The sequence below is a fragment of the Parasteatoda tepidariorum genome, chromosome 2, assembly GCF_982258835.1.
Source record: "Parasteatoda tepidariorum strain Cologne lab strain chromosome 2, Ptep-v5.0, whole genome shotgun sequence".
In the NCBI taxonomy this organism is placed as follows: domain Eukaryota; kingdom Metazoa; phylum Arthropoda; class Arachnida; order Araneae; family Theridiidae; genus Parasteatoda; species Parasteatoda tepidariorum.
Genome location: NC_141756.1, coordinates 59,481,846 through 59,497,293, shown reverse-complemented (window position 1 = coordinate 59,497,293; position 15,448 = coordinate 59,481,846). Strand labels below are relative to the sequence as shown.

The window sequence follows — 15,448 nt, the reverse complement described above, 5'->3', positions numbered from 1 at the left end:
TATATATATATATATATATATATATATATATATATATATATATATACTATACTGTTCGAATTAATTGGGACAAATGAAAAAAAAGTGATTTATTGAAACTTTAGCTTTTAATCATTACATACCTTAAGTTACATTGATACATGTCTGTATTAATATGAAGTATATCCTCCTTTAGCAGATATGACTTCAAGAACACGTTTTGGCATTGATTCCACTAGTGTAGCGTACATGTTCTTGACTTCATCGTCGTGGAACCATACTTGAATAGCACTTTTTATCATTTGTTCTGCTGTCGTGCAATTCATCTTGACTAAGCGATTCTTTAGAATATGCCACAGGTTCACAATGGGATTTACGTCTGGTGAATTACCAGGCCAATCAAGCACTTTTATTTTGTTTTCTCGCATAAAATTCTGGACCAGTTGAGAATTGTGACAAGGGGCTAAATCATGTTGAAATGTTCCGTCGAATGTTTCCATGAATGGAGCAATCCTACTATGTAATATATCGATGTATTTGGCTGAATTCATCATGCCTTTTAGAGGCACTAAGCTTCCAGTGCTATTTGTTGTGCAGAACCCCAAAACATTTGTTTAGAAGGGTGTTTTACTGTCTGTTGGATATGATCTGGTTTCAGACTTTCGCCTTCACTTTGTCTAACTCCACTTGATTTTATCCCTGCACAAATAAATGTGTTTCATCACTGAAAACCACTTTCTTCCAGTCATTTACAGTCCATTTTTGGTATTTTCTATCCCATGCTAAACGTTTTATCATCATTTTCTGCGTTAGGAATTGTTTTTTCCTTGGTCTTCTTGCCTTACGTTCAACATCTAGAAGCCTTTTTCGTACAGTTGAAATACTTACATCAACACCACAATCCAATAAGTCCCTTCGGAGGTCTGTACTCATCTTTCTTGGATAAGTTTTACTATTCTTATTTGACTTTTATCAGTTCTTGGAGCAGTTTTCCGTTTGCGTCCACATTTTCCTTTTCTTTTTGGAGAGGATAAGCCGGAATCTTGAAATGTTCTAAGAATTCTGGAAACACTAGATTTCCCTACACCCACTGCTGTAACGATGTCTCTTACAGTCATAGAAGTGTGTTCATTAAGAGCGAGAATTTTAGAGCGCTTCCTCGGACTAATATCCATCTTTTATAAGCATATAACTTGTGTTAGACTAAACTCAAAATTATAACCACCAGTTTCCCACACTGAAATGCTCACAACTGAACTACAAATACACTAAAACCAGTCAGATGAGTAAATTATAGTGAAGGTATATCCGTCACCGCAGCTCAAGGCAGATATAACTGGTTTGAAGCAGTTCGGGACATCACTGGCAATCCCATACCAACTCGAATGAGAAAATCTTGCTTGTCCCAATTAATTCGAACACTATAGTATATATATATATTGTAAACTCACAAGGAAAGATATAAATGTATAAGCTATGGAATTAAATTTATAAACTCAAAACTATAGATAGAAAATTCAGATATGAAGTTGACTAAATCAATTCTGTATTTCTAATTCCTATATTAATATTAAAAATAAGAAATTAAATTTATCTATTATTTTAATTAAAAGTGACAGAAATTAAATAATTAAATATCAAGAGGACAATGAAAATAGGCTAATTTTGTGTTTTAAAAAATATTAAGGAAGCACGTTTTATTATCATTGAAAAGTATTTTGTGGTTTAATTGAATATCCCTTATGGATTCGAAAAAATCTCAAATTCATATTATTAGGCTGATGCTATTGGTTTCAATACGAAAATCATCTTTATTATGAGTAGAGTAATAAATAAGTAATCTTTTGGGAGAGATTCTGTATTAATTTTCATTAAATAACAATTTTGTAAACGGAATTGTTTATTGAAGCACTTTGTTGATTATTCGCAATTTTTTTTAATTTGGCAATTTATCTAAGTTAAAGGAGGATTTTTTTAAGTAAAAAATACCAATTTTCTGGAAATAGGTTATTAATACTCCCGTAATTCAAATGTTTAGACAAAAAAAAAATCTTTTCCCACTCTCCTAATCATTCAATAAATTATCCTACTATGTCTAGTTAAAATTCGAAATTGTCTTACATAATTATTTTATTCCCGGCACCCCTTTTTTCATTATTTTTATAAATAATCTAGAATTTTTGACTGTTTGGTTATAAGAGTATTTATTATTACAATAGCATAAATATATTTTTAATAATAAAAAAATTAAACCATTATAATATTAACAATAAAAATTGTCAATAATTTTGATAAATAACTTGCTTTTTCAATTATTTTGTCAATAATACTAACGCTTTGTCAATAGTTATAGTAAAATTAGCAAAATAATATGATTTTGTAACACTATGTGATCAATTTTGGTAAATGCGGTAAAATTTGGTAATTTCATCACGATCTTAATGCATGGCATAAGAACTTTTATGCTATTTACTTTTCTGTTTTGTATATGTTACTAAATGTAATAATAAGAACTATATTTTTGAACAATAGAATTTTCGGTAAACTTTTACGATATGAACGGAGAAATTACCAAATGAATGTTTTAAATACCAGATTTTATTACCAGACATTATGTTCTTTTTTTCAAGCAGAAATGTAATTACCGTTCACTACTATAATTTTACCAGATTTTTACCAGATTGTGTTAAGCAGGCTTCCCAAACTATCAAATTGTATTTTAACTTGTTTAAATACAATAATTAAATCAAAATTTACTTTAATTTATGATCTGTTTCTTTTTTATTACTTGCTCAATGTGCATTGTACAATTTTTGATGCCAAAAAAAAAACTTTGTTGTCTAAATTAACTTTAAACTCAATAATCGAAACCCATTAGAAATTTACTTCTTTCAAAATACTTTTATAACCTGAATATGTCTTTCTGTCCATTTTAAATGCAAAAAAATGTGATGAGACTGATTCTTATTCAGTATTAAATGACAATACATTTGTGTTTTTAACTTTGAAAAATTTCTTAGAAGTAGTATAAAACGAATTGTATCATGATTAAAATACTTATTCGAATTCTTGGAACTTTTCTTAAACGTACTTCGTTCGTACTTTGTCCTCTTTACCTAATGAAAGTAAAATGAAATGAGTAAATACTACTTTCCGCTTAACTAAGAACGCTAATTAGCATTTAAGACTAATTAAGAATCATGCTATCTGGGAATCGTGCATTACATAATGATCCCCAACAAAAAAAGATTTCATCTTTAAGGAGAACTAAATTCTATTTTCAGATAAAATATTAGTAAAGGTATATTTTCCTTTTAATTAAAAAATAATTATTTATCAACTATGATAATTATCGATTTCAAACTAAATTTTTGAAACGAAGAAAATAAGGCTTGAAATAGAAGTTTTATGACTCTATCTTTCAAATAAATAAATACATTTCTTAATATGCAATTTCTCTTGACTGACTCTTTAAAAAATACCCAGTTTCTTCATTAGATGACAAAATTTTTATGGATCCCTCATATCTAAAGCATTTCATACATTGACTAAATAATTCCAACAAACCAAAGCGGTAAGAAATTAAATGGTTAAAAATTGCATACAAAGAATACATGACTTTACCGTTTTCTTCTCCCATTTGTTATAAAATTGCTAATATCCTCTCTCGTTTTGATTTTAAAGTCATTTTATGGTCTATTTATAAAATCAAATTTTTGTCTCTTAAAGATCTTATTAACTTTGATGATCACTAGGACATTTATCACATTGCTGGTCAGTGTGTTTTTGGCTACTTGGAACAATATAAACGAGTTTTAAAATTCAGATTTAAGGAACACAATAGATATGTACATTATCGAGATTACAAGAAATCATCAATTGCTGCTCATTGTTGGAATCTTTGACATCAACTCAATTTCAGAAATGCCAAAATTATTTTTACCTCAGTCAAATCAGCTCATCTTGATGCCCTGTAATCTTGTTCTATTCATATGAATGCTGATTTTCTTGTTAACGGCATTGCTCACTATCTTTCTGTTCTTGTTTTGTTTTTCATCTTTTTTTCTCTCTTAGCTACCGTGTTTTTTTAGTTTGTTTCTCCCTTTTATTCTCCTTTTATCGCTGGCAACTTTAAATTTTTTTATTTCAAATCATTTTTGTCACGTCTGGCAAATCTTAAAAATTGGCGCTTTTTAAGTGCTTGAAACATGTCGACTGTCATTTCCTGTTTATATACTTTTGAAGCGAATGAAGTTTTTAATCAGTTCATTTTTTACATTATTAAAATCTGTTTTTAGCTTAACGCCATAAATAAATTCAAAAGCAAAATGTTTCTTAAAAATAGTTTTTGCTTGTAATAGTGTTGCTCTTAAAAATAGTGTTGGATAAATAGAATTATATATAAGCTGCAAAGATGGAATAAAACAATTAATATATAAACCGTAATAATAAATATATAAATTGTAAATATGAAGCAAATATTTTGGAATTTATATAGTTATGTGCTCAAAACGTCATCAGTTGAGAGATATGGGTAAATAAATACAATTATACTTAGTTTGAAATGAATGTTATGATTTAATTTTCGAAGTTTTGAGAAATCCATTTCAAGAAAATTCCTAAAATAGAACTTTGCAGAAAGTTTTGACATTTGTAATGAGCTTATTTGCTATGCAGCTTACTAAGACAGAAATACTGAATCATTAAATTCTATTTCTGAGTAAATAGACTAATGGAGTCTCTCTTCGCGATTGAATCTCCTTTAATCTAGCGATCTGTGAATATATTTGATTTGACAATATGGTAATTTCGAAGACACCGCTAAGCTTAGATCATGTACATTACTGATAAGTAGCATTATGCGTTGTGTTATATTTCGTGTTCTGAGTTTTACTGAAAGAAAGCTTTAGTATTCGAAAGCTTTTTGCATTTTATGAATGAAAATGTAATTAATGTAATTAATGTAATTTTCATATCTTTTTTTTGCGATGTACTAATGGAGCCCTTATATCTGTATGTAAAATTTTTCGAATCATTAAAAAATTTCTCGAGATATGGCGAAATACGCCAAAAGTATCATTATTAGCATTAAGGGGTCCAAGCTTAGGACCGCTCTCCTGATCATGGAGACCATAATTCCCAGATGGCAATTATCTGCGATATTTTGAGAGTCAGAAATCCAAATCTGTCGAAAAACAGGTATGTTTATTCTGAGAAAGTGCATTTTTGTGCCTGAAATCGTAATTTGGAATATTGTCTGCACTAATTAATCATCATATTTGAGGTCATCCCGCTGAACTTATAAGATCGGGTCCTTGGGTAATTAGATTAAAAGTTATTAGGAACGTTTTTTATTTTGTGCACTTTACTTCATTTTAGTAAAACAATTATTTAAATAAAAGAATTTATTGAAATGTACTTAGATACAATATTTAAATTTAAAAAACTATCTCTAGATATCTAAATGCCAAGGAATATTTAAAGAATAAGAAACAAATTTTTTTGGGTTTCTATTAATATCTCTAAATGGCCATGGTATTTTTATTAGCCTCTGTCTACTAAGGGGAAAAACTACTTTTCTCTCATCCAGTAACTAATGAAGTCATCATTGATTTACCACCAATTTTCCCACAAGCACGTAATGCGATATCACGAGAAAAAGCTGAGCATTCCGATTAAGCTGCTTATTTTCTCAGCAATCCGTTTTGGTCAATTCCTTTCAGCAATTAATCTCTTTTTTATAAAAAATAGTTATTGCTTTGATCTATAAAGTACTAAGCTTATTTTCATTTCTTATAAAATCTTCAGAAAAAAAAATTGTTATTTCCCAACCTTTTTTTTTAATTTTAAAAGAGCAGCTGGGAAGCTAATTATTAAATTTATTTTTGAAGGATTTGAACCTATGAATTATTAACCACATCTTTTTAGATATGTTCTTTTGACATATAACTGTTCCTTAGTATTGTTTCCTGATGAGTATTGTGCAAGCTTCAAAATGTTCTACTTGATAACACAGAAAAAAAAAGACTAATAGCAACCGACTTACCCCCGAAGGACTTTGCGGATAAGGGTTTCACCCGTTGTCACGTGAACTAAACTCTACAAAACTACAGAAAAGTAAAATCAAAACTAAAAAGATTGATACACAGAAAAATAAGTAATACACAGAAAAAATATTGTCCATGCTTAAAAAGTGTCCTAAGAAAAATACTTTCATAGAGAATTTTGAAATGTGGTTTGTCGTTTTATTACACCAAGTACTTCCTTTATTTAAGCAATTTAAGTTTAAAAAATGAAAACTCCCATACAAAACTTTATAAAATCCAAGCCATGATACTTATCTTATTATCATAATATATAAGTTACAGTAAATATTTAGAGACACGCAATGAAAAATTAGTTCACGTTTAACTTAAAATCACACTATGAGAAAAAGTATGATCAAAACTTCAAGAATATGGTAAAATTTACCTCACTTTTGGCTCTACGGGAACACCAAAAAGCTCAGTAATGTTTACCGAAGCGCTTTGGTAATGATTTTAACATAATTAGCAATAAAATGTTGTCTCATAATACCTGGTGAATGTAGTACAATTTAGAAATTTTAGCATGATACCTTAGAGCATGGTATAAAAATTATCTAATCGTTTAAATTTGCTTTTCGGTTTCGTATTTTTTACTGAATGTGTGCAAATAGGAACTATAATTTTGAAAACCAGAATTTTTAGTAGAATGCTCCCAGGTGAACAGAAAAATTACCAAATGAATGTTTTAAATACCATATATTTCGAGTTTTATTACTGAAATTCTGGTATTATCAGAAATATTATTATTTTTTCCTCCGTGCAAATAATTTTTTTGCAACCTTGTTAAGGTGTTTTTGTCATAGTATCATCTGATCCTCTGACGCTAAATTTTTATTAAACATTGTTGTGTCACAACAACCAGAAATAAGACGTGAGTTGTACCAAACAATTTATTTAAACATTCACACGAAAAATCACAAAATATTACCCAAACGAAATATCTCTTCTCAGAAAAAAACTCTCTTTTTCAACAACAAAAAAAAGAACATCACTTCTCGTGTGTGTCTCTCAAGCAACATTATTTTAGCATTACCTCTCGAGGAATTGATGCTTTTAGCTCAGTTGTCACTCTGTTACGTTACAACATATTTTCCATACTTTTTTACATTATTTTGTATTAATTTAGGTCAAGATGGGAGAAAAATATTACATATTGTTGTTTCATAATTTATGGTTTAGAAATGCTGCATAAAACAGCAGCGTCTTTTCATGCGTTAATGGTAGAATTTTCCAAACACGGCTCACTTATAAACAATAATTTTTCAAATTTGCACTCAATTTTAGGTATTTAGATCTTATTCACCATTGAAATTTCTATAATTTACAAAAAAAAAATTATTGATAAATTTTGAAAATAAATGACAACAAAATTTAAACCGTCTTATTTTGAATTTTATATTTTTGAACAAATATAATTCCAATAATCTCGCAGATTCTTTGAAACCATTATACGGTTCTTCATAATTAAAATATGCCAAAATATATTTTCATCTGTAATTGGAGAGTCAGAAAAAAATATAAATAGGACACAGGTGTCCAATCAGCGTCAAAGGGTTAATCAAAGTCAGCAAACATTTAGATTCATTTGCACGAAATTATTGCTCAACTTGTCAGCATAATGTGATATCTACAAATTGTTGCGATAAGTACAGCCCCTGGCCAAGTTATTCGACAAACTTGAAGGTTCTTAGTAAAATTTTAATTATCAGGTGATAGGGTAAAACAACCAGTGAAGGAACACTACCCAGTGAAGGAACGTTTCATATATATTGATTAAAAATAAGAATTTGAAAGTTTTTTTTAGATTGATTGGTAACAATAGCTTACTGCCAAACAATAGGAAGTCATCTAGCAATATTTTGGATTACCTGGTCAAATAGACTTCTCTGGAAAAATTTTTGAATCTGTTATTATCTCTGCAACACCTTGTTTCGTTGAAAAAATTATAAGGTGAGTGTTTGTATTTATATGTTTGAAGTGGAATTAATTGCATGTAGTAGTCTTATTTTTCTCACTGTGAAAAAGAGAATTCAAAATATAGTTATTGAAGTTACGTTTTATTTTTTTTAAAGCACCATAGCATAATCAAGTACTGAGATATGGGGGTGTTTATTTACTGGATCACCAAACGATGAAAACCCAGTGAAGGAACAAGTGTTCCTTTACTGGGTTTTTCTCCCAGTTAATGAAAATAAAAGAAATTCCTTAATTTTCTTGTGCTTTTAGTCATATTATACATCAAAATTCTGTTTAAAAGACAAAAAACAACTTCTAACCAGTGAATGAACAGGCATGTTCCTTCACTGGATCACCAAACGATGAAAAACCAGTGAAGGAACAAGTGTTTCTTTACTGGGTTCATTTCCCAGTTAATGAAAATAAAAGAAATTTTTTAATTTTCTTGTACTTTTAGTTATATTATACATCAAAATTCTGTTTGAAAGACAAAAACAACTTCTAACCAGTGAAGAAACAGGCATGTTCCTTCACTGGGAATACTTCCAGTGAATTCATATGATTTTACATGACTCTAGGATAAATAATTTTGCTATATAGAGGACAACCGAAATTTTGTTAAAAATTGTATGAATAATTCCTGAAATAATTTCAGTTCAAAATGTTAATTTAATAGCTTAATTTATGAAAAAATTATAATTTATATTTATTAATGGGGTGTGTAGTTACATCAAATGTTCGGCAACTTAATAAACTATGTTTACAAATCGAAAACTAATTAAATATAATCATAAAAATTTGAATAGAACATTTTTTCGCTGGCTTTTGCACCAAGAACTCCTAATAAACTATCATTATAGGATAGCAACGTGATTATATAATTTATAAAATCTACTTTACAATGTTAGAATTTAAAAGCAAACTCCTCAACAAAAAACAGAGTTAAACAGAAACGATACTCAATTTCTTCTGAGAGGAAAATCCCTCAAGATATGTTGCAAATTTTTAGCGCAGCATTGACTGAAGAGTCTAATATCGAAAATATCCAAGAGCCTGTACTTTTTTCAATATGGAAAAAGTACGTATTAAAAGAAGACCACTTGGTTAAGTCAAACTTAGGAATTGAAGCTTGTATTGATAATGAATGCATCTTAGATATCGAATTTGAAATGAGTCCTCATGCTGATCCTCTCTTAGTTAAAAAAAGAAATGATTCTATAAGTAAAATCAGTACTTCTAAAGATCCTCTAGATATAAGTCAACAAGAGATGGATTTGCCTCAAACTTCAAGACACCTTTCCCCCGTCTATTTTCGAGAAAGGCATTCTAGAAATGTTGCTGAAAAATCAGAAGTTTGGAAGAACCATTTACATTGGTCAAATATTAATGATAAAAAGAAAGGTCAAATAAGAAGAAAAACGAATAAATTACCTTTTGCACTAACTTCAGAGAAATGGCAAAACTTTCAAGAGGCTGAAAGATCTAAAAAAAGTTAACAAGAGAACGTGGAAAAGAAAAAGAAAGAAAAAATATTTGAAAAAGAAAAAAAAACCTTAAGAAATAAGAGGAAAAAGAGTAAACAAAAAGGTGATAAAATAATAATGATAATAAACAGCATCGGATGACACAATGATTTAGATTTGACTGTCAAATTATAAGAAAGAATGATTTTTTTTATTTATTTTGTATTTAACATCACTTTAATTTCTAGTTCATGATTACAGAAAAAAGTTAGCATTTTACAAGTACTTGTATGTTATAATTTCACAAATAGTCTTGTTTTTATATATTTGTATAGCTAAAATTTTCATAAAGAGCATTAAAAAATAACCAAAATTAAGTGTTCCTTCACTGGGCAATTTTGTGTTCCTTCACTGGCAAGAGCTGTTCCTTCACTGGGTCTTCTCACTACTTGTTATTTGAACCTCCAAAACTTTAAAACAATATTATGTAAGTTCTCTACAATTTTTTTGCATAGTTTGCAATTAGTAACAAATATGTTGACACTGTCATTTAACTGAAATTACGAATTTTGAAATTAATATGATTTTTTAAAAGGCAAGCGAATCTTAAGTGTTCCTTCACTGTTTAGTTTACCCTACTATACAGCTTTATTGTTTTTGAGCGACTGAAACTGATTTTTACTTGTTTACTTTCGTGTATCAATTGGTAAATATTGTTATGAAATACGCTAAAAATTAATATGAATAGGAAGTAAATAAAAAATCTCCTGAATAAAAACCTATTACATGTATATCAAAATAGGAAAGTATTGCATATAAACTCGTGCGGAACATATTATTATTAAAACACTACAGTAAGTCTAATAATTTGGTCTAGTTATTATAATATGCCAATATAATACCTGATATAATAAATATTCTATATCGTCTAACTTATTCAATCGTCGAATTTATATTATATATCATATAATTTAACCAATTTATACGCGAACGTAAGCAAGTGCAAACTGGTTTCAATTGCGTAAAAACAATAAAGCTTTATAGTATCACATGATAATTAAGATTTTACTTAGAATCTTATAGTGCGTTTAATAATTTTGCCACGGACTGTTCGTTTCAATGTGTACCAAAATTTCAAACAACTTACCTAAACTTCAAATAAGAACATTTATATCTTCTCTCAAAACATCACTACTCTTAGATACTTCTTCAATATTACTTACAAAGTCTTTAAAAAATAAATTCAAGCTAACAGAAAAAAGCTTTTTTTAAAAAAAAGAGGAATAGTTTCTTCCCTCTATTAACGAGATACGTCAAAGAAGCGTTGTGAAAACTATTCTTTAACTCCTTCGTATATTTTCTTTTTCAATCTCACTTCTGTAGTGATAGTTAGATGTGTGACATTTTCAAGAGAGCTCAAAGTGACATACACGTGTCTGTGTTCGTCTAACACGCGTCATCGAAAAAAAATAGTGACATTATCAAACCCTTGAGGACATTTCCAAAACCCATTTTTAAAGTGTTTGTGTAAATGTACTCAATACTCGAATGAATTTGATCGAAGCAAGACTTGAAGTTTCGTTATTTGATAAATAACTGTCTTAAATTAGTTTTTTTTTTGTTTTAGTTGCTTTAAGACTTCACGATATTTTTTGGCTTAAGAGAACAAAGAATGCTTCTTTTCTAATCAAAGTTACGGGAACTAAATTGTATCGAATAAAAGGATTTCTTTGTTAGTAGCTTTATTGAAACAAAGAGTAAATTTTAAACTTAAAGTTCTTTTGTTTTTAAATGGAACTTAATTAAAGAAAATTCGAGACAAATATAAATCGGAAAAAAATAGCCAGAATAGCAGAAAACTATAAATTTAATTATCTACTAGATTTTAAGGAATTCAGATAATTAAAAAACAAATTAAAGAATAAAATTGTTTAGTTGAGATAAACTGTAAAAATTTTTTTAGTATCTTTATGCCAAAAATGGCATCGCCTACACATTGTGCAATGAAACGCCATACATAACTCTTCATTCTGTTCACGACAGCAAGATTCTTTTACATTACTCGAAGCAAAGTTATTCAATAACTTCTTTGCTGCTCACTAACTCTGAAATTTATAATTACAGTAAGATATGATACACATCATTGTCAGTTGTTGTTTAGGCAGAAAGGGTGCGATTGTTCTTGTTTTCCAGTGGCGCCATCTATAGCCAAGAATTCGACCTCTGCCACACCATACGTCACACCCGTTTATAGGGCGGACCCATTCATACATCCATTCATTCATCCACAGATCGTAATTTTGACCTAAATCAGAGAACGATCAATCTCCAATCCAGTACCCCCAGAGGTATTGATTTGTTATGGGAACATGGAGAGCTTTTGCGACTCGACAGATTTAACGAGCATCAGTCACTTAACTACACGGGGAGACCTCGGCCGGCGGGGTTCGAACCCACGAACTCTCGGACATGGGCTCAGCGCCCTACCGACCAGGCTATCCCGGCCTCATTATTGTCAGTAAAGTTTTTTTTTTAAATCTATATAAATATAGCAGAATATTTAGATGGTTATGTGCATGTACCTTATACAAATCAACAATTCTTAACCAATACTCACCAAAATTGGTGTATATGCTTTAAACAACGCGACAGAACTAACAGCCTACTTTTGTTTATATCCGTCGTTGAACAGCCGACCCAACTTTTGGGTTTACGACAGCTCATGTTCAACTCCATAGATTTGTGATTTTGAACCAATCCAGAAGACAAGGAAACTCCTGGATGAGTACCCACAGAGATATTGATTTGCTATGGGAACATGGAGGACTTTGCAACTCGACAGATTTAACGTGCATCAGTCACCATTTACTACAAGGGGATCGAGCCCACGAACTCTTGGACATGGGCCCAGTGCCCTAACAACCAGGCTATCCCGGCCTTAACAGTCTACATTAAAACTTTTACCGAACCCTTGTTTAAGCGCAACATTCCAAAGAAAGAAATTACTATAAGATTTGATAAATATTTTATAAGGAGACAGATTCAGGCGATAGAGCATTCACCTCAGAATGAGGTGACCCAGGTTCGATCCCAGCGAACGGTGAGAAAAATTGTTATGAGTATAGTCAGTAAATGAATATCTGTTTTCTCAGAAGATGAAATGACGTGTGTAATAAAATTAGCAAGCAAGAGCTTAAAAATAAAAGTCTGATTTAAATTATACATTTTTCTCTTTTTTTCAAAGGTGGGAATTGGAAATTATAGAATTAAGAAGACAGTGCTCTGTCAAATACAGAAATTTTTCCACGCCTTCCCGAAAAATATGCTACAAAGTAAAACATTCCAGATCAAATTACTGTAAAAAGTACCGGAACTTAGGGAGTCTGTACTTTCTGTACCATGAGATCAATTTTTACAGCAAAGTTTGCTGAACAAAGAATCTGATAAATTGCAATTTGTGCTGCAGTGTTTAATCACTGATTCAGTGTACTTAGAAAGATATTACTGTAAAACTTACGGTATAAAATTTTAAGGTAAAAGTGGATTTAATGGAAGATGCATCCAGGGTACCAATACTTTTTACTGTAAATTGATCAGGATTTTTTTACAATGTACGAGTCATAAAAATCGTATTTACTAAATTTATTTCGATTCAGGAGTACCATTTTAATAAATAATAATTATAATCTGAAAATATCATAATAAATACATATAGAATAAATTAATTAACATGCAAAATATCTTATTATTATATATAAAATGAAAAATATGGTGAAATACGTAAAAGGTATAATTAACATGAAGGGACCCAAACTTTCGATCAGTTTCCTGGCTTAACAATCGGGACTCTTTTTTTCAGGTTGCGGCTACCCCTAAATTTTGCTGGTCAAATCTCTAAATCCACCGTAAAAAGTGTTGTTTAATTAAAGAAAGTACTCTTTTCGTGGATTCCGAAACTTAATTAAGTATTAAAACTAATTAACTCAAATATTTTAGGTTGCTCTTTTGAACCCATATGAACAACACTAAGTTTCTTTAAAATCCGATCTGTCGAAGGATAGTTATTCAAGGTGATATTTTTTTTAAATTGCAGACTCTATAATTAATGCGTTAAATGTTATTAAATAATAGCCTAATGTAAAGCAATATTTTGTTCAAAATCTCCAAATTGAATTCTAAATATAATATTCCTTTATTCTTTTTAAAATAGCCATCTAAATTTATTTTAAGAAATAAAAACTTTACTCAATCCCTTTTTAAAAAAACATAGAAGTAAGTTAAAAATCTGTTTTTTATGTCTTTCTCAAAAGTATCCAATATTAAAAAGTTTCTATCTTGAGGTAAAGGAATATTATAATTTCAGAGAATTTACATTATTCTTAAATTATCAAGATAAAACAAATGCCAGAATAATGCTTATTATGACCTTTAAAAGAATGAAGGGTGATTTTTTATTTTAATTTTTCTCTTTTCTGTTTAACTCTTTATTTTATGAAAAGCAAGAATGAATCATTATTTTGAAATCTTTTCTTTAATGCAACAAACAGTACAATTTTAAAAAAAGTAATCTTCTAATGAAATTGAATTTTAAATTGAAAATTATAGGTATTTACTTTCCTCCTATTATAAAAAAAAATGTGTTTAATGATTTTTTCGTCTGATAGAAGACAGAAATAAACACAGCTCATAGAAGACTCGAAAATTTATATCTTCAATTTTTTTTAACAGTTTTAGTTGATATTTTATGATATCTGAACTTATTTTAAGGTGAAATTTAAGCTTAAAAAGGAACTTCACTTTTTCTTTTTTCAGAAAAAGAAGAGTAAACTGAAATATGCAAAAAAACAAAATTAAACTAGTACATAGTAGCATTACATATTTTTTTAAAAAAATGCTTCATCAAAAAGTTCATTCTTCATACAAATTTCACTGGCTAGCAAATTCTTTGTTGCATTTATGCAAATACTTGATCGTGCTTAATCCAAGTGAGAGAATTTCAAATTTGCGACCAATTTTATTCTTAAAATTACAGTTTATTTTTAAAGGACATTTTTAATCTATTTTTGTCAAATTTTTTGTCAATTTTAATTCAATTTTTGTCTATTTTTCATCAAGTTTAAAAACGTTATATATAACAAAGTATCACGTGAATGTTGCAACATATATCTAGGAGATTACTTCTCAAAATTACATTAATTAAAATTACATAGGAACACCCAGCCGAAAATGTCAAGGTACGGCGCTAGAGGCGCATTGCTATTATGATCTGTTCAGACAGGCACGGAGAAACAGTTCAAAATGGGAAAGTGAACATAGCGGCGAATAACGACATTTCCGGCCATGGGTTCTTATGCAATTTTAATCGTAATTATGCGTTCTACCTTTCCTGAAAGTTTTTTCGCACCATTTATAAGACCCCTTTTTAAATATAACGTTTTTAAACTTGTACATTTTGACAAAAAATAGACTTAAATGCCAATTAAAAAAACCGTAGCTCGGAGAGGGAAACCAATTGCGGATTTGAAATCAGCGACACGAAAGTATTTAAGGTCTATAGAAAAGTCTCATGCAACAAGAAAAGAAGAAAAAAAATGCTCTCCAGTGTTATTTAAATACACAAATAAAATTTTAGAAACAAGACAAATCTGAATCTAAGTTTTCCTAAAACTTTTGAGTTTCAAAGTTTACCTTCTAATATGATTTAAAAATAAAGAGCAGGAGATTCTGCTGAATATTCACGATATTCAGCAGAATATGAATTCCCTTAGAATCTCCCTGTTATTCAAATCAGGCTTATTTTCCAAATCAAGCTTATTTTCTACTTATATATGCCAAAACGTTCCGTGACAAAATCATTCGGATCGAATAAATGCTTATAAGAAATGATTGAATATAAAAGTTATATAATACAAAGAAATAAACTATTTTTAAACTATTTTCAAATATTTTGCTAAAAAATGTTTT

The 15,448-nt window shown here is 29.4% G+C and overlaps 1 protein-coding gene across 1 annotated transcript in view; it reads left to right on the top strand.

Annotated features, from left to right (window-relative positions):
* Positions 1-15,448, top strand: part of LOC107447723 (katanin p80 WD40 repeat-containing subunit B1) — a 208,029-nt gene that overhangs the window by 51,275 nt on the left and 141,306 nt on the right. The window lies entirely within an intron of this gene.